The 24,595-nt window shown below is 41.8% G+C and overlaps 2 long non-coding RNA genes across 3 annotated transcripts; one reads left to right on the plus strand and one right to left on the minus strand.

The window, feature by feature from the left end:
* The first annotated feature begins 1,524 nt into the window (after nt 1-1,524).
* Nucleotides 1,525-10,153, plus strand: LOC122123252. Its single transcript, XR_006150363.1, has 3 exons — nt 1,525-1,599; nt 3,444-3,447; nt 10,143-10,153. It is a non-coding gene; the product is annotated as an uncharacterized LOC122123252 (long non-coding RNA).
* Nucleotides 4,183-6,956, minus strand: LOC122123246. 2 transcript variants are annotated; one of them, XR_006150356.1, is made up of 3 exons: nt 6,870-6,956; nt 5,845-5,934; nt 4,183-4,257 (listed from the first exon to the last, which is right to left on the minus strand). It is a non-coding gene; the product is annotated as an uncharacterized LOC122123246 (long non-coding RNA). The 2 variants fall into 2 exon arrangements; XR_006150357.1 differs by having other exon boundaries at nt 4,183-4,266.
* Nucleotides 10,154-24,595: the final 14,442 nt, after the last annotated feature.

The raw sequence follows: 24,595 nt of genomic DNA on the forward strand, positions 1-24,595 counted from the left end.
CTGTGAGAAATTGGTTCTATTTCTGTTAGCTTCCATTTTTGTGTGAAATTGCTTAACATCTTTCTGTCACCCCTGACGTCTTATCTTCCTTGGCTCTCCATGAAATTGCAAATGACAGCCTTCTTCTCATCATAAAGAAAGATATGTATTCCAGGTGTTGGGTGCAATCACTGCACAAAGAAACCATGTAACAGCACATTGTCCTTCAAAGTAAGTGAAATGTAATTTGTAATCAAGGAAAAAGTTTGTGAAGAAATTATTACAAATTGTCACATGGTCAACTGTTGTGCTCTCAACTTCTGTGAAAAGTTGGTTTCATATTTGTTAGCGGCTATTTTTGTGTGATTGCTCAATATCTTTCTATACCTTATTTAACTTAGGTTGGCAGCCTCCTTCCATCACAAAGATATATATGTGTTGCTAATGTTAGATATACAAACACTACACAATAAAAACATGGAACATCACATTTTACTTCAACACACTGTATGTACCTACCTATACATTATACAGCCATGAGGATCACTTTTACCTATATTTTACAATATTTAATAACTAGCAAAGTTGTACCTCTATCTACTTATCTCCCTCATCCCAGGATTTCTTTAGGCATCTTCTAACTAGCTTTTGTTCCAAATTTTTTTCCATGTTACTAGTTTTTTCATTATTCCCAAAATTAACATTAACAAAACCATGTCATGCTTGTATTTTGGTACAACAATCTTCAGGGAGCTGGAGAAAGGGATAGTAGTGGTAGTAGAGAGATATTCATCTTCCTCTAGAACAGTGAGAAAACACAGGCTCTTCACATCATCCACATTGGTGTTTTACAAATCACTCGTAAGAACAAGAGAATTAGCTGAGTCAATCAATCAGAAGTGACTCATCACCAGTGATCGATTCAATATAAAGTATGCACTGAAGTCATTTTGGGATTACTAATCCAAAACCAAATGCTTAAGAATCTTCTTTATTTAACCACCAACAAAACCAGAAGTGGAGCTGTGGCTCAAGTGGTAGAGCACTAGCCTTGAGCAAAAATGCATAAGGACAGTGCCTAGGCTCCGAGTTCAAACTGCAGGACTTGTACCCACACACAAAGAAAATGCATCCCCAAATGTGTGTCCTTCAATGGTATCTGATTGTTTCATGAACTTGGGGTCTAAAAGTGATGAGACAGATTTTATTTATTTTTTATTTTTATTTTTGTCAGAGCCTGAACTCTGGGCCTGGGCGCTGTCCCTCAGCTCTTCAGCTCAAGGCTAGTGCTCACCACTTGAGCCACAGCTCCACTACCGGCTTTTTCTGCTTATGTGGTGCTGAGGAATCAAACCCAGGGCCTCATGCATGCAAGGCAAGCACTCTACCACTGAGCCATCTTCCCAGCCCGAGACAGATTTTATTATGGTGCTCACTTGGTAATAAACAAGGAGTGGTATCTTCCATCAGCTCTTCCATTCAAAAATTGAACTGGAAATATTAAGTCATTAGTGTTATAATACAAGAATCACACATATGGGGGGGGGGAGATTTTGGGGGAGGAGTGGAGAAATCAATGCTCTTATGTCCTTGGCTCAAATCATGACAGTCTTTCCCCATGTATCATTCCCCAAACCACCATGGAGATGATCTGACCCCAGTCTCAAAGGCTGGAGCTCTTATTTCTGAGAAGAGTTTATAAAATTTCCTTGACAAACCATGCCTTATTATAACATATATAAGTCAACAACTTCCCTCTCTTAAATGCTTGTCAAGCCTGAAAGTAATGAATGCCCATCATTTGTGTCCAAATCCTTTGGATAATATTCAGGGATATCATCCCTACTCAACACAATGAGAGAATGAGAAATGTTCACTCAGTGAGTGCCCAATGTAAAGAATGGTTTCCCATCACACCTCGCTTACCTCTGCCATAAAGGATTTCTCTGTATAATTTACAGAGGTTTCTGACAAAGATTTTCTTTACTGTGTGAGTACTGTAATGCTTGCTGAAGGTTGACTTCTGGATCAAAGACTTCCTCTAATGTTGACATTAGAGAAATTCTGTCATGTCTTCAGGACTCTGATACCTGTAGAGATGTGACTTCTGGCTAAATGTTTTTCTACATTTATTACACTCAGATACTCTCTTGTGCATGTTCTCACGTGCAATGAGGATTGACTTCTGATAAAAAGTCTTTGCAGGGCTGGGAAGGTGGCTCAGTGGTAGAGCGCTTGCCTTGTATGCATGAGGCCCTGGGTTCAATTCCTCAGCACCACATAAGCAGAAAAAGCCGGAAGTGGGGCTGACTCTCAAGTGGTAGAGTACTAACCTTCAGCTGAAGATCTGAGGGACAGCACCCAGGCCCAGGGTTCAGGCCCCACGACCGACCAAAAAAACAAACAAAACAAAACAAAAAAAAGTCTTTGCATGTTTGTTATATTCATTAGTTTTCTTTTCTCCTTTGTGATTCAGTTCTTTATGAACACTGAAGTATACCTTCCAGTTGAAAGAGTTTACTTACGTGTAATATACATAAGGTTTTTCTCTTGTTTGTGTTCATTAATATTGAGCCATGCTTTCTTGGTAAAGGACTTTCCACATTTGTTACATTCATATGGTTTCTTTCCTGTGAGTGAAAGACTATACATTTGCTACATTCACAAGGCTTCTCTCTGGTGCTGGTTCTCTGATGCAAGGTGAGTTTTGTTCCAGATAACAAGCTTTTCATCTTTATTCCATTCCTAAGGTTTCTCACATATGTGAATTCTCTTATGCTCACTAAGGTGTGAATTTCGTGTGAAGGACTTTCCACATTTGTTACATTCATAAAGTTTCTCACCTGTGTGAATTCTGGAATGCCTGTCGAGGTGTGACCTCTAGTTGAAAGTTGTTCCACATTTGTTACATTTATAAGATTTCTCTCCTGTGTGTGTTCTCTGATGCAAAGTGAAGTATGCCTTCAGCCTGAAAGACTTTCTACATTTATTACATTCATAAGGTTTCTCTCCTGTGTGAATATTCTTATGGCTGTTGAGGTGTGACCTCTGGTTGAAGGACTTTTCACATCTGTTGCATTCATAATGTTTCTCTCCTGTGTGTGTTCTCTGATGCAAAATAACTTGTGACTTCCATTTGAGATTTTCCACATTTGTTACATTCTTAAGGTTTCTCTTCTGTGTCAGTTCTTTGATACCTGCTGAGAGTTGACTTCTGGGTGGAAAATGTCCTTCATTCCTCATATTCATAGTGTTTCTCTTCTGGCGATGTTTTAGGTTGGCAAGTCAAGTCTGACTTCTCACAGACAGATTTTACACCATGGATATACTCATTGGATTTGCTTTTGATATTTGCTCAGAGATTTTTTTAAGATTTTTTTTAAAAAATATTTTTATTTATTTTTTATTTTTATTTATTTTTATTTTTATTTTTTTGGTTATGGGGCTTGAACTCTGGGCCTGAGTGCTGTCCCTCAGCTCTTCAGCTCAAGGCTAGTGCTCTACCAGTGGAGCCACAGCACCATTTCTGGCTTTTTTTTTTTTTTTTTGCTTATATGGTGCTGAGGAATTGAACCCAGGGCCTCATGCATGCAAGGCAGGCACTCTACCACTGAGCCACCTTCCCAGCCCTTAAGGCATATTTGCTTACTGAAAGATTTCTCATATTTACTACATAGACAAGGATTCTCTCCCTTGTACATTTTCTGATGCATAGTGATTGTAAGTTTTAAGTAGAATGTTTTTCCACTTATACTATATTCAGGTGTTTTCCTCCCTCCCTAAAGAATTTCTTGGGCAAGGAGAGCAGACTTACCATAGTCTTTTCTATCTTCATTATGGTTATAGGAGGACTCTCCCACACAAACCCAATTACATCAAAAGAATATGGTCTCTGAGTTTAATACCTTCCCTTCACCATATTCAAAATACTGCAGCTCATTTGGACTCTCATAATATTGACTAAAATGCTCTGAATATCTAAGGGATTGTTCAACTACATGCAGCTTGCATGTCATCAGGCTCACTTTCGACAAGCATATTCTAACACTCAATGAATTCCTCAGTCCTCATCCCTAAGGAGTTCCCATTATTCCTAATCATTTTTGGTTTACATTTTGAGCTCAAATTAAAAGCTGTTACTAATTTCATGCTTTCCTCCACTGTGTTACTATTCATGACTGCTACTTCACGCAGACATCCATGTTACTATTCATGACTGCTACTTCACACAGACATTCATCTGGACTTTCTTGGCAGGATTAATCGTGTCTTCCATTTCTTAAACATCTAAAATGAGTGATAGATAAAAAAGACAAAATCATAAATGAGATCCAAAGATTCCTTAATGTAAAGGTAAAGACATTTTCTCCATCCTAAATGTTAGAGATTTTATAATAGCAAAGTAGGAACTGATTTATGAGAAATCTATCCTTTTCTTCCTAACTTTTTAGCTAAGAAAGTAACGCTGATATTTTACAATGGAAAATAACATTTTTCAAGATTGAAGTTTTTTCTTCTATTTATATCAGAGGAAATATTTACTCAAATTACTCAACTACATACTGTTGGAGTTTTAAGCTGAGTATTTACCATCTGTCTTTACTATACTTAGGGGTTTTTTTTTTTTTCAAATATTGTTTGTTTGATCATAAGGGAATAACTGCTTTGTTTTCTTTTATTTTCTTAAAAATTTATATATTGTTGGGCTGGGAAGGTGGCTCAGTGGTAGAGCGCTTGCCTTGCATGCCTGAGGCCTTGGGTTCGATTCCCCAGCACCACATAGGCAAAAAGAAAAAAAGCTGGAAGTGGCACTGTGGCTCAAGTGGTAGAGCGCTAGCCTTGAGCTGAAGAGCTGAGGGACAGCACCCAGGCCCAGAGTTCAGGCCCCACAACCGGACCCCCCCCCCCAAAAAAATTCAAAATATGTCTGTTCTTCACCTAATGGTTGAGAATCAAAGCAGCACAATATATAAATTTTTTTTTTGGGGGGGGGGGTCTGGTTGTGGGGCTTGAATTCTGGGCCTGGGCGCTGTCCCTCAGCTCTTCAGCTCAAGGCTAGCACTCTACCACTTGAGCCACAGCACCACTTCCGGCTTTTTTCTTTTTGCTTATGTGGTGCTGAGGAATGGAACCCAGGGCCTCAGGCATGCAAGGCAAGCACTCTACCACTGAGCCAACTTCCCAGCCCCATATTTTGAATATTCAGAGACCATTAGAGTGTTTTGTACATTCCTTTGCCTTTCACCTAAGCAGGAATGGTTCCTGAGAGTAAGGATTTATACCTGCAGGTCTTCAGCTCTAACTTCTCACTAAGAATAACTTCAGGTATCTGCAGGAATTTTTAAATCATTTCTGTCTCATCTAAATTCCTTTACTGACACTCCTGCCCCTCAGAACCATGGAAGACCAAAGATACTCCAGCTCACCACCTAGTTAATCACCTTCTCTAGACTAAAACCTCAGGTTCTGAATCCCAGTTTCTGCCCACCACCAATACATTATTGTCCTTATCAGAGGATAGCAGCCCTGGCATTCTCTTTATTTCCTCATACCTACACAGTCCTAGCTTCAAAGAAAATAAAATCTATTTTCTACATTCCTCATTTTCATTTTTTTTTTGTTTCAGAATAATTTCCACAAAGAGAAAGCGAGCTGCTAACTTTATGTCTACTGCCACACAGAGTTCAGGATGTCGCCACATGAATTCTTGATTCACAAGTCTTTGAGACAAAGGATCACCTAGTTCTCTGCCACACACATGACTCAGGGGAACTAGGAACACTGTTGCTTGCTCAGTACAGAGCAACATAAACTTACCAACTGGCCTCTGGCTCCATCATCACTATGCAAGATGAATTAACTCACATGTGAAATTCTTGTCTGAGGTGTCTCCTATCCATGGTTCTGCACCTTGCTCCAACTTGACAATCAATTTAGGTTTAGCAACACAGTTCCCTGTTAATAAGAAATAGCGGAGAACTATTGCTCATGCTGGGTCATCATTGCCCTAAGATCTCAGACATCCTGCTCACAAAGTTGCTCTGAAATATTGTTTCTCATTTCTCACTGGCTCCATGGTTGACTTTTGCACAGCTTTGAATTTATTTTGCCAGTTACGTTTCTTAAATTCAGCTCTTTTGCTTAAAGTTAGCATTCTACCAGTTTAAGTCCCAGCTCCATTTCCATTTTTTGAGTGGTTAATTGGAGTTAAGAGTCTCATGGCTGGGGGGGGGGGGGGGGGCGGGGCGGGGGGGGGGGGGAGGCTGGGAAGGTGGCTCAGTGGTAGAGTGCTTGCCTTGCATGCATGAGGCCCTGGGTTTGATTCCTCACCACCACATAAGCAGAAAAGGCTGGAAGTGGCGCTGTGGCTGGCTCAAGTGAGCCAAAGAGCTGAAGGATAGTACCTAAGCCCAGAGTTCAGGCCCCACAATCAGCAAAAAAAAAAAAAAGGTCTCATGGGGACTATTTAGCCATTGCTGTCTTCAAACCAGATCCCCAGATTTCAGCCTCCTGATTAGCTAGAATTATAGGCTTGTAATGCTAGCACCCAGAGCCAGGTTTGGATTATAAATATCCACTATAAACTAGTGATTTCCAGATCACACTTTCAATAGCCATATACATTCTATTCTAGATTGTATATCACCTAAAATAATCAACCTTGAGATTGGGAAGACAGTCTCCTGCTAGTGGAGCATAGTATAGAACTTTTGTCAAACTAATGATTTGGCTTCTTGAAGAATGAATCTAAAATTGCCTCAGGAGTTACTTAATCAAATGGAAGTTTTTATTAGAAAGAAATGATACTTCCCATGCTTAGCACTGAAAGTTTCACATAACTACTGAAAACAAATCACTTGACCTTGCAACACAATGTGACTTTTGCTTACCCAAGGATACCAGGTTGCTGTAGGTCTCTAGGATTACATCTCTATACAGGGTGCTCTGAGCAATGTCCAGGTCCTGTTAGTCCTCCTATGTGAAGTCCACAGCCACATCATCAAATGACACCTGCTTTTGTAAGGTCATATTTCTATCAAGTAATTAGCTTTGAGTCATGAGAACAAGTCTGGAATTTCATTCTTCTACATGTAAGCTTTTGTCTTACATAAAATATCTGAAAAATGCTGTGTTATCTATACAATGAAAGAGAAGTAGAAATATTTGCCTCTATATTAACTTAGTTATTAAAATACACAGTTCCCCTAATATATCACAACACATTTCTGGTGCTAGCAACAGAGACAAAATAACAATTCTAACAACATTAAGTATAAGGAGGTATCTGAGAGAGTTAGCTTATTTTGATAAAATATACTACATATCAGGGTAACAATGAATAAAGAAATATTTTTTCCTGCATTTTTATATTCTGTCTCACTGAAAAGCCTATTTATATCTTCTATTAAAAAGTGCTTTCATGGGCTGGGAAGGTGGCTCAGTGGTAGAGTGCTTGCCTTGCATGCATGAGGCCCTGGGTTTGATTCCTCAGCACCACATAAGCAGAAAAAGCCAGAAGTGGTGCTATGGCTCAAGTGGTAGGGTGCTAGCCTTGAGCTGAAGAGCTGAGGGACAGCCCAGGTCCAAAGTTCAGGCCCTACGACCGGCACAAAAAAAAAAGAAAAGAAAAGAAATAAAAAATGCTCTCATAAGCCGTTAGAACATTCAAGACATCACATGGGATACCATGTGTTTTGGTAGATCTACCAAAAGCACAATGTCCAGGAGAATGTTAAAGGGAACAACAGTACTAAAAAAAATAGCTAATGATTGATTTGGCCCTTATAAGATTTGACTTAGTTCCCACAATAAAAATATCCTATGTTAATCGTTTTTGCCTAAAGATTGAATTGTGGTCATAGATACCCTATTTCCTTCCTAAGTAAAAAAGAACTGCAAGCATGAACTTTTGTGAACATTGCCTACCTCCTACAATACTGAGTATAAGTAAGAGGGAAATAAAATGGTTCTTGACCAGATGTGCATTTTAATAGGCCTTCATGGAAGGATGGAGGCAAATGAACAGAGGCTTAAGGAACAATCAAGATGACAAAGAATGTGAAATATGACTACCACAATTAGGAAAGAGAAATAAAGGAATAAAGAGGGATGTGATCTAAAAAATATGTAAGAATTTTTTTTTAAGTTGGAATGGAAAACAGTATAAATTTGTCGAGCAGAGGCTAAAAGGAGAGATTTTAGACTCCCATGCTGAACCCCATTATGGATGAAGAATGACCAACAATCCCACCAGTCCAGCCATACTTGACAATACCAAAGGTGAATGCTGATTAACACACAAAGAGAAAATATATCTGTGAAGTGTTGACAAAAAATAGATTCAATGAACCATAGAACCAAAACGTTTGATAAAGTATGTCACCTGTATTAAACGTGCAGTCTTTGAACAAATTGTTATTCTCCTACGAACAATGCAGTATAACAACTATTTATATAGGATTTAAATTGTAATAGGTATGATAGGCAATTTATACTTTTATAGAAGAATGCCTGCAGGTTGTATTAGAGGTCATTTACAGTGTACAGAAAGATGTATGCAGGTTATATGGAATCAATAGGAAATAAATGTCAGATGAGACAAATAGCAAAATGGTCTTCAAAGTGAATTGGTGTTATTACTATAATATAAATATAGTAAATATATAAGACACTAACTTGAACAGAAGAAAAAAATAACACTCAAAAAACTCAAGAAGCTATCCAAAGAATATACACTGAATATAGAGAAATAAAAATAAATTCAATGATACCATAAGCAAAATTCATTAATGAAAAATACAAATAGTTATATTATGAAAGGAAACAAACATCAGCACAAATTGTATGACTGCAGATACAATCAATAAGATCATTCATGATCCAGATCATACATCTGGATCATAAAAGTTGTATGCTGAAAAGCAGTCTCCAAAGACATGTTTAAAAGGACATAGAATTACAAGTTCTTTAATCTACCATTACTATTGGAGAACTAATACTCCTCTAGCTGATAGAACAACTAGACAAAAGGTCAGCAGAAACACACATGAATGGAATTATCTTAACCTAAACACTGTTTATCAAAGCACTGTGTGGAGCTGGGAAGGTGGCTCAGTGGTAGAGCACTTGCCTTGCATGCCTGAGGCCCTGGGTTCGATTTCTCAGCACCACATAAGCAAAAAGAAAAAGCCGGAAGTGGCGCTGTGGCTCAAGTGGCAGAGCACTAGCCTTAAGCTGAAGAGCTGAGGGACAGCGCCCAAGCCCAGAGTTCAGGCCCCACGACCCAACCCAAAAAAACAAAAACAAATCAAAGCACTGTGGTGTTACATTTAACAAGACAGACACACTGAGAGTAAATCTCAATATGAGAAATAAAGCTGTAAGTTAAATAAATACATTACAATTCAACAATATATTTCTAATAATGTATGAGTGAAATAAGCAGAAAAAAAAGAATAGATCTGGAATAAATGTACGCTATTACTGTGATTTGTAGTATAATTAAAGGGAACCTTTTTTTACTTCAACTTTGGAGTAAAACAAAATGGTTTTAATTATGTATGGTGTATTCACATGTGTAACTTCTAGAGGGTGGGGAAAACTCCAGGGAAATAGGAAGCCATGGAAGTCATTAGATGCTGGTAAAAATAAATAAATAAATAAAATCTCACGAATAGAGATGGGAGAAAGTGAGGGAATGGAAATCACTGTATGAAAGGAAATGTACTTATTATCTGACTCATTAATTGTAATCTCTCTGTACATCACCTCTATAATAACAGTAAATTAAATTAATTATAACCTTGTTTTATTGTGGCATCCAATTAACTGTTAACATTAAATGTTCAGGTAAGAAAAGAGGAGGGAAGGAAAGCCTCGGGACATTAGATTTGACAGTTACTCCTTCAACAGAACACCAAAATTACCTGATACAAAACCAAACAAGAGAATTTACACATCAGAAACTTAGGAATGTAATAAATGGGGGAAGCCTTTCCCTTGGAGGAAAGCTCAGTTTGCATCAGAGAACTCACATCGGAGAGAAGCCTTATGAATGTAGCATACGTTCAGTTTTTCCCCCAGAAGACACAGCTCAGGATTCATCTTTGAACACACATAGGAGAGAAATCTTATGAATGAAACAAATGTGGAAAGTTTTCCAGTAAGAAATCACCCCCTGTTTGCATCAGCAAACACAGGAGAGAAACTTTATGAATGTAAGAAATGTGAAAAATCCTCCACCAAGAAGACACAGCCCAGTGTTTCTAGAACTCACTCAGAAGAGAAACCTTATAAATAGTACAAATGTGGAAATTCTTTGACCTGGAAGGTATACCTCACTGTTCATCGGAGAACTGACTCACATAGGAGAAAAGAAAATTAACAAATGCAACACAGGTGCAATGACTTTTAATCAGAGATCAGTCCCCAGTGCATCTGGGATCTTACACAGTAGGGAAATTCTCAGTATAATAAATGTGGAAAAACCTGCATTCAGAAGTCACATCTCTACATGTAACAGAGAGCTGAACACATGACAGACTCTCTGTAAGTGTAAACATTAGAGGAAGTCTTTAACCAGAACTCAGTCTTCAGCAAGCATAAGAGCACTCACACAGGAAAGAAACCCAATGTAGGAAACTCTTAGTCAGAAACCTCTGTAAAGTATAGAGAGAAATCCTTCAAGGCAGAGGTAAGCTAGGTATAGTGAGAAGCCATTCTTTATTCTTGGCATTCACTGAGCCAGTATTTCTCATCTTCTCATTGTATTGAGTGGGTATGATGTATATGAATATTATCCAAAGGATTGTGCACCAGTGATGGGCATTAATTACTTCTAGGCTTCACAAGTAACGAAGAGAGTGAAGTTGTTGACTCATCTCTCTTACAATAAGGAATGATTTGTCAAGGTAATTTTATAATCTCTTCTCAGAAATAAGAGCTTTGGTCCATTTAAAAATGACAATGAGCAGCATTCAAAAATGTATTTTCACTGATTGTGAAAATAACCAGATACAGAAAGATATTTAGTAATGGCACACAAAAATTGAAGATAAGTACAATCGACATCTCACAGAGATTGAGAACAGAATGCTGACCATGTGGCATTAGTAATAATTTCACAGTCAATCATTTTATTTGATTACAACTTACATTGCACTCGTTTTGAAGTACAGTGTGATATTCCATGATTTCATTGTGCAGAGATTGCATATCCAACAGCCAGAACACATATTTCTTTGTGAGGAGAAGAAAGCTATCACTTGCAATCTCATGAAGGACCATGGAAGATAGTACAGTAAGTGAAATAACCAGGCACAGAAAGATACTGAGCAATCACACCCAAAAATGGGAGCTTACAAAAACCAATTTCTCACAGAACTTGTAAGTAGAATAGCTGTTACCAGAGACATAGAGAGATTGGTCACTGTCTACAGGATTCTCTGTTCAAGATTTTGGTCTTCTTAATCCTTTGGTCAAACCAACATGACTTGAGTGTGCTTTTGAAGATTTTCTAGTATGGCATGTGCTTGAACATCACAGGGGAAGGTAAAAATTGACTCGTCACTTTCTACTGCATAGATACATACAGTAATTTGAATTGGCAATTGGCTCAGGATGTTCTGTGCATTGAGCCATCTTGGGAGCCAAATAGAACACTGGTCACAGCTCATGCACTGCCCACAGGTCCATGGACAGGTCATGAAGGCTCCCTCGAGTCTTTTGACAGTGATAGGATGCTGAGAGAGGATAATCATGTGTGTGCTCTTACTCATGTCCTTCAAAAAAAAAAAACTCTACTTACTTACGGTGGCTCACGCCTGTAATCCTAGCTTCTCAGGAGGCTGAGTTCTGAGGATCATGGTTCAAAGCCAGCCCGGGCAGGAAAGTCGTGAGACTCTTATCTCCAATAAAAACCACTAGAAAACCAGAAGTGGCACTGTGGCTCAAGTGGTAGAGCACTCGTGCCTTGAGCTGAAGAGCGCAGGGACAGTGCTCAGGCCCAGAGTTCAAGTCCCACGACCGACCAAAAAAAAAAAAAATAGTCTATTTAGAAGAACTTGTCCTATTTTTGGGTCAGGATTGAAATGTAATCAGTAGGCACAGGCTCAGAATTTGAATCTTTTCCTGGCTCAGGCTATCTCCTAGAGCATCAGTCTTCTCCAGAACACTTCTTTGCAGAAGGATTTAAGAATGGGATTAAGACTGGCTCTGGATTCCAAGACACCATGCAAAGGAATCAAGAGTTGAAGGAGCTCTGTATCTAGCACCCAATTAGATTCTTTTCTCATTACCATCACTCAGGAGTGTGGGGGATCTGAGAAAGTGTTCAAAGATTTCTAACTTTTAACCAGGAAGTTTTTGTTTGTTTGTTTGTTTGCTTATGTGGTGCTGAGGAATCGAACCCAGGGCCTCAGGCATGCAAGGCAAGCGCTCTACCACTGAGCCACCTTCCCAGCCCCAGATTTCTAACTTTTAATACTTACTCTGCCCTTGCCTCAGGACAGGGTTGAGATCATAAGAAACAGTAGGTGTTATCTATGAGCTGCAAATTATTTAACCACATAAAGCAAGTAGAGTTAAGGCTCACCTGTCTTTCCCCATGGTTATCCGATTGGAATAACAGGCTGGGGTAACATTCCCACAGTCCAAACATAAAACTTTGGCACAGAGTAATCTATGCGTTGTATAGATTCCACATTCATTTGAATCCAAGACATCAGACACCAAACCTGTGATTTCTGTCACCATTCTCTGTGTGCTCTGTTCTACCTATGAGAACTCCTCTCAGTGGAGTCATTTGCCCACATAATCACTCTGTAATATTTAAGCACATGCCACACTGGAAAATCTTCAAAAGCACATTGTTACTCAGGTCAACTTGACCATAGGATGGAGAATACCAAAGTCTTGAACACAGAATCATGAAGACATGGACCAATCTCTCCATGTCTCTGGTAATGATGATTCTACTCTCAACCTTGGTAAGAGATTGGTTCTATTTTTGATAGCTTCCATTTTTGTTGAGATTGCTCAGTGTTTTTCTCTGCCTGGTTATTTCACTTCCATGGCCCTTTATGAGATTGCAAATGCCTGCAAATGTGTTTTCTCATCACAAAGAAATATATGGGTTCCAGGGGCTGGGAAGATGGCTTAGTGGTAGAGCACTTGCCTTGCATGCTTGAGGCATGGGTTCGATTCCTCAGCACCACATAAGCAGGAAAAAAAAGCCAGAAGTGGTATTGTGGCTCAAGTGGTAGAGTGCTAGCCTTGAGCTGAAGAGCTGAGGGACAGCACCCAGGCCCAGAGTTCAGGCCCCACGACCGTACCCCTCCCAAAATTAAAATAATAAAGTTTCCTAATACCAAAATAATGGTCATTAAAAGTAATGGCTTGATGGGACTGGGAAGGTAGCTCAGTGGTAGAATGCTTGCCTTGCATGCATGAGGCCCTGGGTTTGATTCCTCAGCACCACATAAGCAGAAAAAGCCAGAAGTGGTGCTGTGGCTCAAGTGGTAGAGTGCTAGCCTTGAGCTGAAGAGCTGAGGGACAGCGCCCAGGCCCAGAGTTCAGGCCCCACCAACCAAAAAAAAAAAAAGTAATGGCTTGAAAATCCAAAAATAGGGGCTGGGAAGGTGGCTCAGTGGTAGAGCGCTTGCCTTGCATGCCTGAGGCCCTGGGTTCAATTCCTCAGCACCACATAAGCAAAAAGAAAAAAGCTGGAAGTGGCACTGTGGCTCAAGTGGTAGAGCGCTAGCCTTGAGCTGAAGAGCTGAGGGACAGCGCCCAGGCCCAGACTTCAGGCCCCATGACCAGACTCCCCCCCCCTCAAAAAAAAAAGAAAGAAACATAAAAACTTGTTGCCAGTGGCTCATGCCTGTAATCCTAGCTACTCATGAGGTTGAGGTCTAAGGATTGAGGTTTGAAGCCAGTCTAGGCAGGAAAGTCCAAGAAACTCTTATCACCAATGAACTACCAAAAACCTGGAGGTGGAGCTGAGGCTCAACTGGTAGAGCACTAACCTTGAGTTTCAAAAGCTCAAAGACAGCATTCTGTTTCTGTTTCAAGCCCCAGAATTGTCATTAAAAGAAAAAAAATCGGGCTGGGAAGGTGGCTCAGTGGTAGAGCGCTTGCCTTGCATGCCTGAGGCCCTGGGTTCGATTCCTCAGTACCACATAAGCAAAAAGAAAAAAGCCAGAAGTGGCGCTGTGGCTCAAGTGGTAGAGCGCTAGCCTTGAGCTGAAGAGCTGAGGGACAGCGCCCAGGCCCAGAGTTTAGGCCCCATGACTGGACCCCAAAACAAAACAAAACAAAAGAAAAAAATCTCTTCTCAACATTCCTACAAGTAAAGGTGAGAGTCAAAGAAGTTAAATAATTTTCTCAAAGTCTTGCCAGTGAAGAGCAAAGCCAGGACTTAGTTGGATGGTAGTTGTGGCTCATGCCCCCAATCCTAGCTATTCAGGAGGATGATATCTGAGGATCCATATTTGAAGCCAGCCTGGAAAGGAAAGTCTATGAGACTCTTATCTCCAATGATCCAATAAAAAGCTGGAAGCAGAGCTGTGGCTCAAATGGTAGAGCACTAGCTTTGAGGGAAAATGCTTAAGAATAGCCCAGACCTTGACTTCAAGCACCAGGAATTCCAGGTGGGGGAGAGGGAGAAAGAATGAATGAAAAAAAACTATGCAACCTAAGGCTGGGAAGTTGGCTCAGTGGTAGAGCGCTTGCCTTGCATGCATGAGGCCCTGGGTTTAATTCCTCAGTACCACGTAAGCAGAAATATAAGCCGGAAGTGGCGCTGTAGCTCAAATAGTAGGGTGCTAGCCTTGAGCTGAAGAACTGAGGGACAGCACCTAGCCCCCACGACAAAACAAAAAACAAAACACACACACACACACACAAAATTGATAACACACACACACACACACACACACACACACACACACACAAACTATGCAGCCCACAAGAATGCTTGTAACTCTGTGGATGACCAGCAGAGGCCTCTGTAGCATCGTGGATCAGGAGGCCTGCAGCTGCTCTTCCCATGGGCTGACCTACAGTCCTGTGTGGCCAATAGCAGACTACAGCTCAGTGACCAAGCAAGCCCAGCTGGGCTGGTTGTCTCCAAATGTCACCTGCTCAAAATCAAGTCTGGCAGATCCTGGATATCAGCTGCAACTCAAATCCTATAAGCATTTGGAATAGAAATCACCCCAAACAAAGGCATTTCAACACGTTCCCACCAGCTTTGATGGACACTAGCTCCTTGAGAAAGTGGAAGAGGAAAGAAAAAACTTGTCCTGTCTCAAGTAGACACCATCCAGGGGCTGAATTACATTGGAAGAGTCACTTTATGGCTTGATTGGTTCCTGACATGTGTCTGGATGTTCTGGTACCCACACAACTCCACTTCTCCATTTTCCTCTGTGTGTGTGTGTGTGTGTGTGTGTGTGTGTGTGTGTGTGTGTGTGTGTACATGTGTGTGAGCACATGCACACATGCACCAGTCCTCGGGCTTGAACTCAGGGCCTGGATGCTGTCCCTTAGCTTTTTTGCTCAAGGCTAGCACTCTACCACTTGAGCCACAGCTCCATGTCTGTTTTCTGGTGGTTAATTGGAGCTAATAATTTCACAGATTTTTCTGCCCAGGCCAGGTTCAAACCTTGATCCTCAGATCTCATTCTCCTAACAGTTAGAACTATAGGCATGAGCTACCAAAGCCCAATAATAATTTTTTGAATCCAGGACCTTATACTCACACTTAGCTTTTTTTTTTTTTTTTTTTTTTGCTCAAGACTGGTGCTCTACCACTTGACCCACACCTCCACTTCCTGAAATGTTTTCATTGTCCAGAAGAAAGATTAAAAGACTTTCTTGTAATCATGTAGTTCTTAGAAATATCACCGTAAGGACCAGTTTTAATAAGCTCACGTTAGTCGAGCAAGTGGGGGGAAAAAGAATTAATTAACTAGCTAGATATAGGCAAAGCCCCAATGAACTGCAAATGTGAGGATTTTACAGGTAAAAATGAGGTGGGGGGAGAAGGGGTTGTTTAGTATTTTGTCTTGGATTTTTTTTTTTTGAGGCAGGAGAGCATGTCCAGAATTACCTGAAGAATTGCCTGCATTTTCTCCTATGCTTTTAATGAAATTGTCACCCCAATTTTAGCAACTTTCCTCTTAGAAACATAGAAAGGTAGAAGGCCAGTGCTATCAGAGGTCATTAAGGTAGGTCCTTTCTTTTTCTTTCTTTTGTTTTCTTTTTTGAGCCACTCCTAGGGATTGAATTCAGAGCCTGGACCCTGTTCCTGAGCTTTAATGCTCAAGGCTAACACTCTACCGCTTGAACTACAGCTCCATTTTGGCTTTTTGCTGGTTAACTGGAGATAAGAGTCTCACAAACTTTTCTGCCCAGGCTGGCTTTGAACGGTGGTCCTTAGATCTTATATTCCCAAGGCTAGGATTACAGGGATGAGCCGCCAGCATCTGGCCAGTCCTTTCATTTTATTAGTGTGAAAACTAAGACTTAACAGCGATTGTTCCATAGTTGGTACCAAGCTAGAAAGAACCTGTTTCCTGCCTCAGCCTCAGTTTCCTCTCTTCCCTGGGTCTCACCTTGCTTTGGGCTGTTATTATCATCTTCAGCTTTCTAGTCTCTTTCTGGGAAGCATTTTAGTGATCTTGTTCTGAGGCTCGGCACTTCATTTCTCAGGGGCCCAGGCATGGGAGGACAGCGGGTCTAAAAGCTGTTAACAGCTGGATTAATAAGAGAAGCAACACCTGTGAGTTCTCTCGCTTCCACAGGAAGGTCTGGCTGCTGCAGCTCCCCAGATGTTCCCAGGGAAGCAGAGATACTCCTTGCTTTCCTGCCTGCCTAGAATTGCAGGTTGTTTCCTGTAGGCTGTGCCTCGGCCTTCCAAGCTGCATTTCCCTTACTCCCCACAGGAGGCAGCATGCTCTCTCTCCTCAGAGCAAAGCACACTCATGACCTAGCTATTGTTGATGGAACGTATGGACCAAATTCAATTCATCTCCTACCCCCCTCTTCCCCGCCCAAGCTGCTGTAACAGTGCACCTTCTCATACAGTCATAAAACTAATTGCTGGGCTGGCTCAGTGGTAGAGTGCTTGCCTTGCATGCATGAGGCCCTGGGTTCACTTCCTTAGCACTACATAAGCAGAAAAAGCTGGAAGTGGTGCTGTGGCTCAAGTGGTAGAGTGCCAGCCTTGAGCTGAAGAGCTGAAGAACAATGCCCAGGACCAGAGTTCAGGCCCCACGACTGACAAAACAAAACAAAACAAAACAAAAAAACTAGTTGCTAGCCTAGAGCTGGTAGCTCACACCTGTAATCTTAGTTACTCAGGAGGGTGAGATCTGAGGATTACTGTTCAAAGCCAGCCTGGAGAAGAGAGTCCTTGAGATTCTTTTTTTTAAACTCAGGGCCTGGGCGCTGTCCCTGAGCTCTTCTGCTCAAGACTAGCCCTCTACCACTTTGAGCCACAGCGCTACATCAATTTTTTGGGGTTTTTTTTGTTTTTTGTTTTTTGTTTTTGTCGGTCGTGGGGCTTGAACTCTGGGTCTGGGCGCTGTCCCTCAGCTCTTTAGCTCAAGGCAAGCGCTCTACCACTTGAGCTACAGCGCCACTTCCGGTTTTCTGGTGGTTTATTGGAGATAGGAGTCTCACGGTCTCTCCTGCCCGGGCTGGCTTTGAACTGTGATCCTCAGATCTCAGCCTCCTGAGTAGCTAGGATTACAGGCGTGAGCCACCAGCGCCAGGCACTACAGCAGTTTTTTAAGTGGCTAATTGGAGATAAGAGTCTCGCAATCTTTGCTGTCCGGGCTGGCTTCAAACTGTGAGGTTCAGATATCAGCATCTTGAGTCACTAGGATTACAGGTGTGAGTCACTGGCACCCAGCTGTCCTTATGATTCTTACCTCTAATTAACCACACACACACAAAAAAAGAAAAAAGCCAGAAGTGGAGCTGTGGCTCATATGTACAGCACTAAGTTCAAGCCCCAGTACCATAAAAAGCAAAACAAAAAACTAGGTGCTAGCAAGGATTGTCAGAACTCAGGTTCTGGAATGAGTACTTAGTGAACTTGGTCTCAGCATTCCCTTTATGTATCCTACAAGGAAGGTATATTATTGTACTATGTAATGTGGATGAGGCCACATTTTATGGATGAGATTTAACTTGTTCACAGACTTCATTGCAGAATGAAGAAATTCAACCAGGTGCCAGTGGCTCATGCCTGTAATCCTATCTGCTCAGGAAGTTGAGATCTGAGGATTGTGGTTCAAATCCATCTTGGGCAGGAAAGTTCATAGACTCCTATCTCCAACTAACTACTAAGAAGCTGGAAGGGGAGCTGTGGCTCAAGTAATACAGCACTAGCCTTGAGCACAAAAGCTTAGGAACAGTGCCCAGGCCCTGAGTTCAAGACCCAGGACGCCCCCCACACACACACACTACACACACACACACACACACACACACACACACACACACACACACACAATATAACATTCCCACTACATGTTGTTCCTTTCTCCTCTGCATTTCTACAGGGTACTCAAATTTGCTTAGCAAATTTGGGCCTTTTACCTGAGCTGTTTCCTCTGTCCACCTCACATTCTGTCCTTCACCCAGTTAATTCTTGCTTTAACAGTTCAGATCTTGCCTGAAGAGGTTTTCCTCTGGGCAGACACTCTTAACTCAGGAGCTAAATCAGGCCCTTTTATAATAAACTCTCATATAAGCTTCTCCAACACCAAAGAATTTATAGTCTAGAAACATGGTTCATTTTCTCAGCCAGTTCAAGAACAAAAAGGAAAACATTTAAAGTGAACAGATTACATTTATTTGAAAGGAAAAAGGAAAAAAAGAAGAACTAGAGTGAGTAGACTATCCTAATGTGGAGAAGGGAATTCCTAATCAAGGAAAAAATCCATAGGTTCTTTGTCTGGGCCCGCTACATATTCAGTCCTTAGTCCCCTCCCTCTTAGGGGAGTATTCCTTTGGTTTGATTTGTTAAGCTGTGGTCACTTGCTGCCAGAGGCCTTTCTGATTGGATCTCCTCCCCTGGGATCCAGAGTACTGTTTGATCGGGCTTCTCCCACTCTTAGAGCACAAAGGTGGAAGTTGGAGGGCTGGCCTTTCCCCCTTGACCTTTCATAGGGTGCATTCTGATTGGGCCAGCCAAGCAAGGAAATTCCCTTCTGATAGAGTACCCTCCCTTCCATCTTGGAACATATAGGAACATATTGTCTTCTTCCATTTTGTGTCTGGTCATAAGCATTGTGTGAGTCTTGGAACCTGCTGTCCAAGGCCCACAAGAGATAAGAAAGGTAATTTGTGCTGTTCCATCGTTTTCCACCATGTTAGCCTTGGCTTCAACTTTCCTTTCCTACCCCTAACTACTGAATCAGGATCAGATAACTGTCCCTCAATAACACTGATCAGACTGTAATCCCATGTTTGGTTGGATTATAAGGGGGTTTGAAATGGACTGCATGGTGATCTGGCTACATGGTATGTAAAAATGTGCTGATCTATGCATCTATGCATAGCCAGTACCTGACTCCACTAATTTTTTTAATGTCAAGCCAGGTGTCAGTGGCTCATACCTATAACCTTAGTTACTCAGGAAGCTGAGATCTGAGGATCACAGGTTGAAGCCAGCCTCAGCAGAAAAGTCTAATTAACCACCAAAAAGCTCAAGTGGTAAAGCACTAGCCTTGAGCATAAAAGCTAAGGGAAAAGAAATTGGTATTACATCACTGGGATGTGACAGCAAGCATTTTCCTGAGCTTCTGAGAATTTGTACATACAACTTCTTACACTTTCACCTCATAACAAGAGGTGTTGCATAAGCCTGAGCGTACAATGCCTGAGAGATGATCACATGCTTCTCTTCCCCATGCCACCATAGAGACTTAACACCAGCTGGGAATATTTATACCTTGGCAGTTGCCAGAAAAGACAAACTAGCACTTCTGTGATTTCACAGGCTGCTCGTGAGCAGAGAATGAAGTTTAACAGCAGAACACTTGCCCTGGGTACACACAGCCCAGAGTTCCAGAGGGGAAAAAAAAGGGAGAAAAGGAGAAAAACTGGGGAACTTTGGGTAAAGAGTAGGGCCTGCCACTCCCTTTGCTGTTCTCAGTGGCCCCTTAGGCTGAAGGTCCTCAAGACTATGGGGACTCAAAATGAGTCTTCCTTCTCTTTCCATCCTGGGCTTTAACCACCTACTAATGTCAGATCTGCATGTCAGACCTCATATCCCCCAACAGACTTCTCATGGGAGACCTAGCCAGCCTTTCTATGTATGCCTAACACCAGGGACTCCCTTTAACCAATCCCTTCCCATGCCAGCTGCTACCCAGAGAACCTGCACCCAGTCCCACACACTCTCTTTTCCTTCTCGGCTTGAAGCTGGCTTGCTCTTAGGTCCTCTTTGAACCAATTCTTTCTCATTATTAATGTCTCAAGTACTTCTTGCCAAAGCCCTCCTGGACCACTCTCAGGCCTTCCTTACTATAATAGCCACCACTGATTGACATCCTTCTGTATGTAATCATTTCTTCTTCTTCTTCTTCTTCTTCTTCTTCTTCTCCTTCTTCTTCTTCTTCTTCTTCTCCTCCTCCTCCTCCTCCTCCTCCTCCTCCTCCTCCTCCTCCTCTTCCTCCTCCTCCTCCTCCTCCTCCTCCTCCTCCTTCCTCCTCCTCCTCCTCCTCCTCCTCCTCCTCCTCTTCTTCTTCTTCTTCTTCTTCTTCTTCTTCTTCTTTCTCTTCTTCTTCTTCCTCTTCTTCTTCCTCCTCCTCCTCCTCCTCCTCCTCCTCCTCCTCCTCCTCCTCCTCCTCCTCCTCCTCCTCTTCTTCTTCTTCTTCTTCTTCTTCTTTCCTCCTCCTTCTCTCTCCTCCTCCTCTCTCCTCCTCCTCACTCCTCCTCCTCCTCCTCCTCTTCTTTTGCTTCTCTTCCTCTTCCCCTTCCTCTTCTTCCTCTTTCTCCTTCTCCTCCCCCTCCTCTGGCTTTGAACTCATGGCCTGGGTGCTATCCCTAAGAACATTTTTCCCCTCCAGGCTAACACTCTACCACCTGCTGGTTAATTGGAGAGGGGAGTCACACAGACCTTTCTGCCCAAGCTTTGTTTGAACTTTGATCCTCTTATCTCACCCTCCTGAGTAGGTAGGATTACAACCAGCACCCAGGTGACTGCTTCCTTTTTTTTTTTTTTGGTCGGCCGTGGGGCTTGAACTCTGGGCCTGGGCGCTGTCCCTCAGCTCTTCAGCTCAAGGCGAGCACTCTACCATTTGAGCTACAGCGCCACTTTCGGTTTTCTGGTGGTTATTGGAGATAGGAGTCTCACAGTCTCTCCTGCCCGGGCTGGCTTTGAACCGAGATCCTCAGATCTCAGCCTCCTGAGTAGCTAGGATTACAAGCGTGAGCCACCAGCACCAGGCTCAGGTGACTGCTTCCTTCCCAATCACAATATACATTTCAGGATTCATGCTATTTTCTTTTTTTCCCATGGGGTAAAATACTTTTATCACTGTTTATTAATTATACTGAACATCATAATCAATATATGATTGTTTAAAATATGTCAATAATACTACCCATAGACATATATAAAAGCATATACAGAATCATATACATATATACATAAACATACTGTCTACCATATGGCTTTCACAGTGGATGATTGCAATGGTATAACTTCTTTAAACAGTTAACTTACAGTTTAACAAAAATGAATACCAGGAAGCTGAGAGGTTGTGGGAAGGGAACATTGTCAGGGAATGGTAGATAAAAGGACTGGCAAAAAAAGGGTGGGCAACATAGAACTCCCCTATGATCCAGCAATCCCACTTTTGGGCATTTACCCAAATGTTCACAAACAAGACCACACTAAAGCTACCAGCACAACTATGTTTATTGCAGCACTATGTACTATAGCTAAGATATGGAACCAGCCCAGATGCCCCTCAGTAGATGAATGGATCAAGAAAATGTGGTATATATACACAATGGAATTCTTTGCCGCCATCAGAAAGAATGACATTGCCCCATTTGTTAGGAAATGGAAAGACTTGGAAAAAATTACATTAAGTGAAGTAAGCCAGGCCCAAAGAAACATAGGTCCCATGGTTTCCCTTATTTGCAACATCTAGTATATATCTGAGTAAAGTAGAAAAGGTCAGATAAGGTGATGTTAGGGAAATGAACCCTAAGACATGTATTCAAATGTTTTTTTTCTTTCTTGTGATTGTTTCTAACACATTTATAAGATTATTTCTTTGTTGCTTTGTATGTCCCTCCCCCACAGTATAACCCCTGCTTTCACTGTATTTGATGTCGGTGTAATTTGTGGAGGGGAAGGGGAAAAACAAATCGTTTAAATAGGGATACAGGTGGACCCATTGCAACAATGAGATGTACAAGTCGTTACGTTGAAAACAAACTTTACAACTTTGGTGGGGGGGGGAGGAGAGGGGAGAGCGAGAAGGATTGGGTGGGGGGGAGGGGGGAGGATGGGAAGGGATAGGAAGGGGAAACAAAGGAGGAGGCTACAATGCTTGATAAGAAATGTACTCATTATCTTGCCCGTGTAATTGTAACCCCTCTGTACAGTATTTTCACAATTTAAAAAAAAAGGGTGGGCAAATACAGTCATTGTATTCGATGTACATTTATGAAAAGGGAACCAAACAACTTGAGGGGAAGAGTGGACTTGGGAGAGATGAGGGATGATGATGGAAAGGGGTGACATTGATCAAAATGCATTGCACTCATAAATTGTTCTGTCAAACTGAAACCCTTTGTCCAACTACTTAAAGACAATGAATATTTTAATAAAAGGATCATCTTTGGATTCACACTATTTTCATCCCTTCCGTTGATCAGAGAAATTAAGTCATGCACCTAGGGTGCCAAAGCCACAAGTACGGAGCTGGGACTTGAACTCACAGGCTTAAACTTTGAACCACTTGGTCATGACAGACTGATGGCCAGTGGTGTGTAGGAAACGGCTAAGTCCAGAGAGCAGACTGTTCCACTGAGCCAAGAGCTGTGAGATCTACTGCCAAGTGTAGGAATTTGACAGTCTGGCTGAAGTCTGAAACTAAATCCCAAGGACAATGTAGTAGAATAAAGAACACAAAGGAAGCAGGGATGGGATGTGGGGTATGTGGAATGTGCCTTTACTCCTTCATTTATGGTGGGTGAGATATTAATCAAGGGCCCATTCTTTGAACTGTCAGTGCCTTCTCCTATAGCAGCAGCGTGATGGAGCCAAGGCTAAGGGGGAAAAGGAGTATGATTCTTTTGCTTTCTTCCACATTCATGTCATGACTAGACTCCTCACTTCAAGACCTGCCAAAAAGTACAGAATCAATCTGGGGCTTGAGGCTCCATGTAGGAAATCAGGGTTCAGAAGAGAGAGTAAGGGAAAGCTACTGGGTGTGCAAAGGGGCAGCACAGGAACTCAGAATCGAAAGCATTACAGAGAGCTCAAATCATAGTTCATGGCACACACTAGAGATGTTTGCTGCTGCAGATGGTAGCGGTGGATGCCTTGGCTTTCTGCAACCTTAGACAAATTTTCCCAATCTTTCTTCCTTCCTTTCTTCCTTCCTTCCTTCCTTCCTTCCTTCCTTTCTTCCTTTCTTCCTTTCTTCCTTTCTTTCTTTCTTTCTTTCTTTCTTTCTTTCTTTCTTTCTTTCTTTCTTTCTTTCTTTCTTTCTCTTTCTTTCTTTCTTGCTTGCTTGCTTGCTTTCCTTCTCCATTCGTTCATTCATTTTTTCATTCATTCATTCAGTGTCCCTTTTCCACTCCAGGCTGCCACTCAAACCATTTGAGCTACAACTCCATTTCCAACTTTTTAGTGGTTAACTGGAGTTAAGAATCCATGGACTTTCCTTCCCAGGCTGGTTTTGAACTGTGATCCTCAGATCTCAACCTCCTGAGTAGCTAAGATTACTGGTGTTCAGCCACCAGTGCCCCTGGCAAGGTCATTAGTGTCTTTGTCTTTTACCTTGCACCTTACCAGGTAACAGTTGCCTGGTGAACCACTCTTTTTAGAGTGGGTAGAAAGTCTGACCCTGCACACACAGAGGAGTTACCCATAAATACTTACTGAATGAGTGCTGTGTTAACCATAATCCACTAATAAACTGGGCATTATTTCAGCAGCCATCCCAGCACAGGTTAGGAAACCTGAGCAGGTGACAAGAGGCTTATTACTGCATTCATTGAGACAGTCACCAAGGAGATAGGAGGCCTTTGCATGCCCAGAGGAGTAGAGCTGAGGCTCCTCTGAGAAGGCCTGGCTGTTCCCTGATTTTGTTTTAAAGCCCAGCAGTGGCTGCCGGAGTCTTTGCTTAAAGCTCTCTGGCTGTGACGTTTTGACTGAGTTCCTTCATCTTCTGGGTCCTTGGTCCCCTTATCTCTAAAACTAGGATAAAAGTCACGCTTACCTTGCATGATTGCTTTGAGTCTTCAGTGAGAAGATGGAGGAATAGATGGTATATTGGACCATGGAACTGGCCTTCTAGTCTTTTCTATTTTCTGCCTCTAGTTGGACCCAGTCAAATTGACTATCTTACCTTTT

Source organism: Dipodomys spectabilis, unplaced genomic scaffold (assembly GCF_019054845.1).
Source record: "Dipodomys spectabilis isolate Male_0828 unplaced genomic scaffold, ASM1905484v1 ptg000227l, whole genome shotgun sequence".
Taxonomy (NCBI): Eukaryota; Metazoa; Chordata; class Mammalia; order Rodentia; family Heteromyidae; genus Dipodomys; species Dipodomys spectabilis.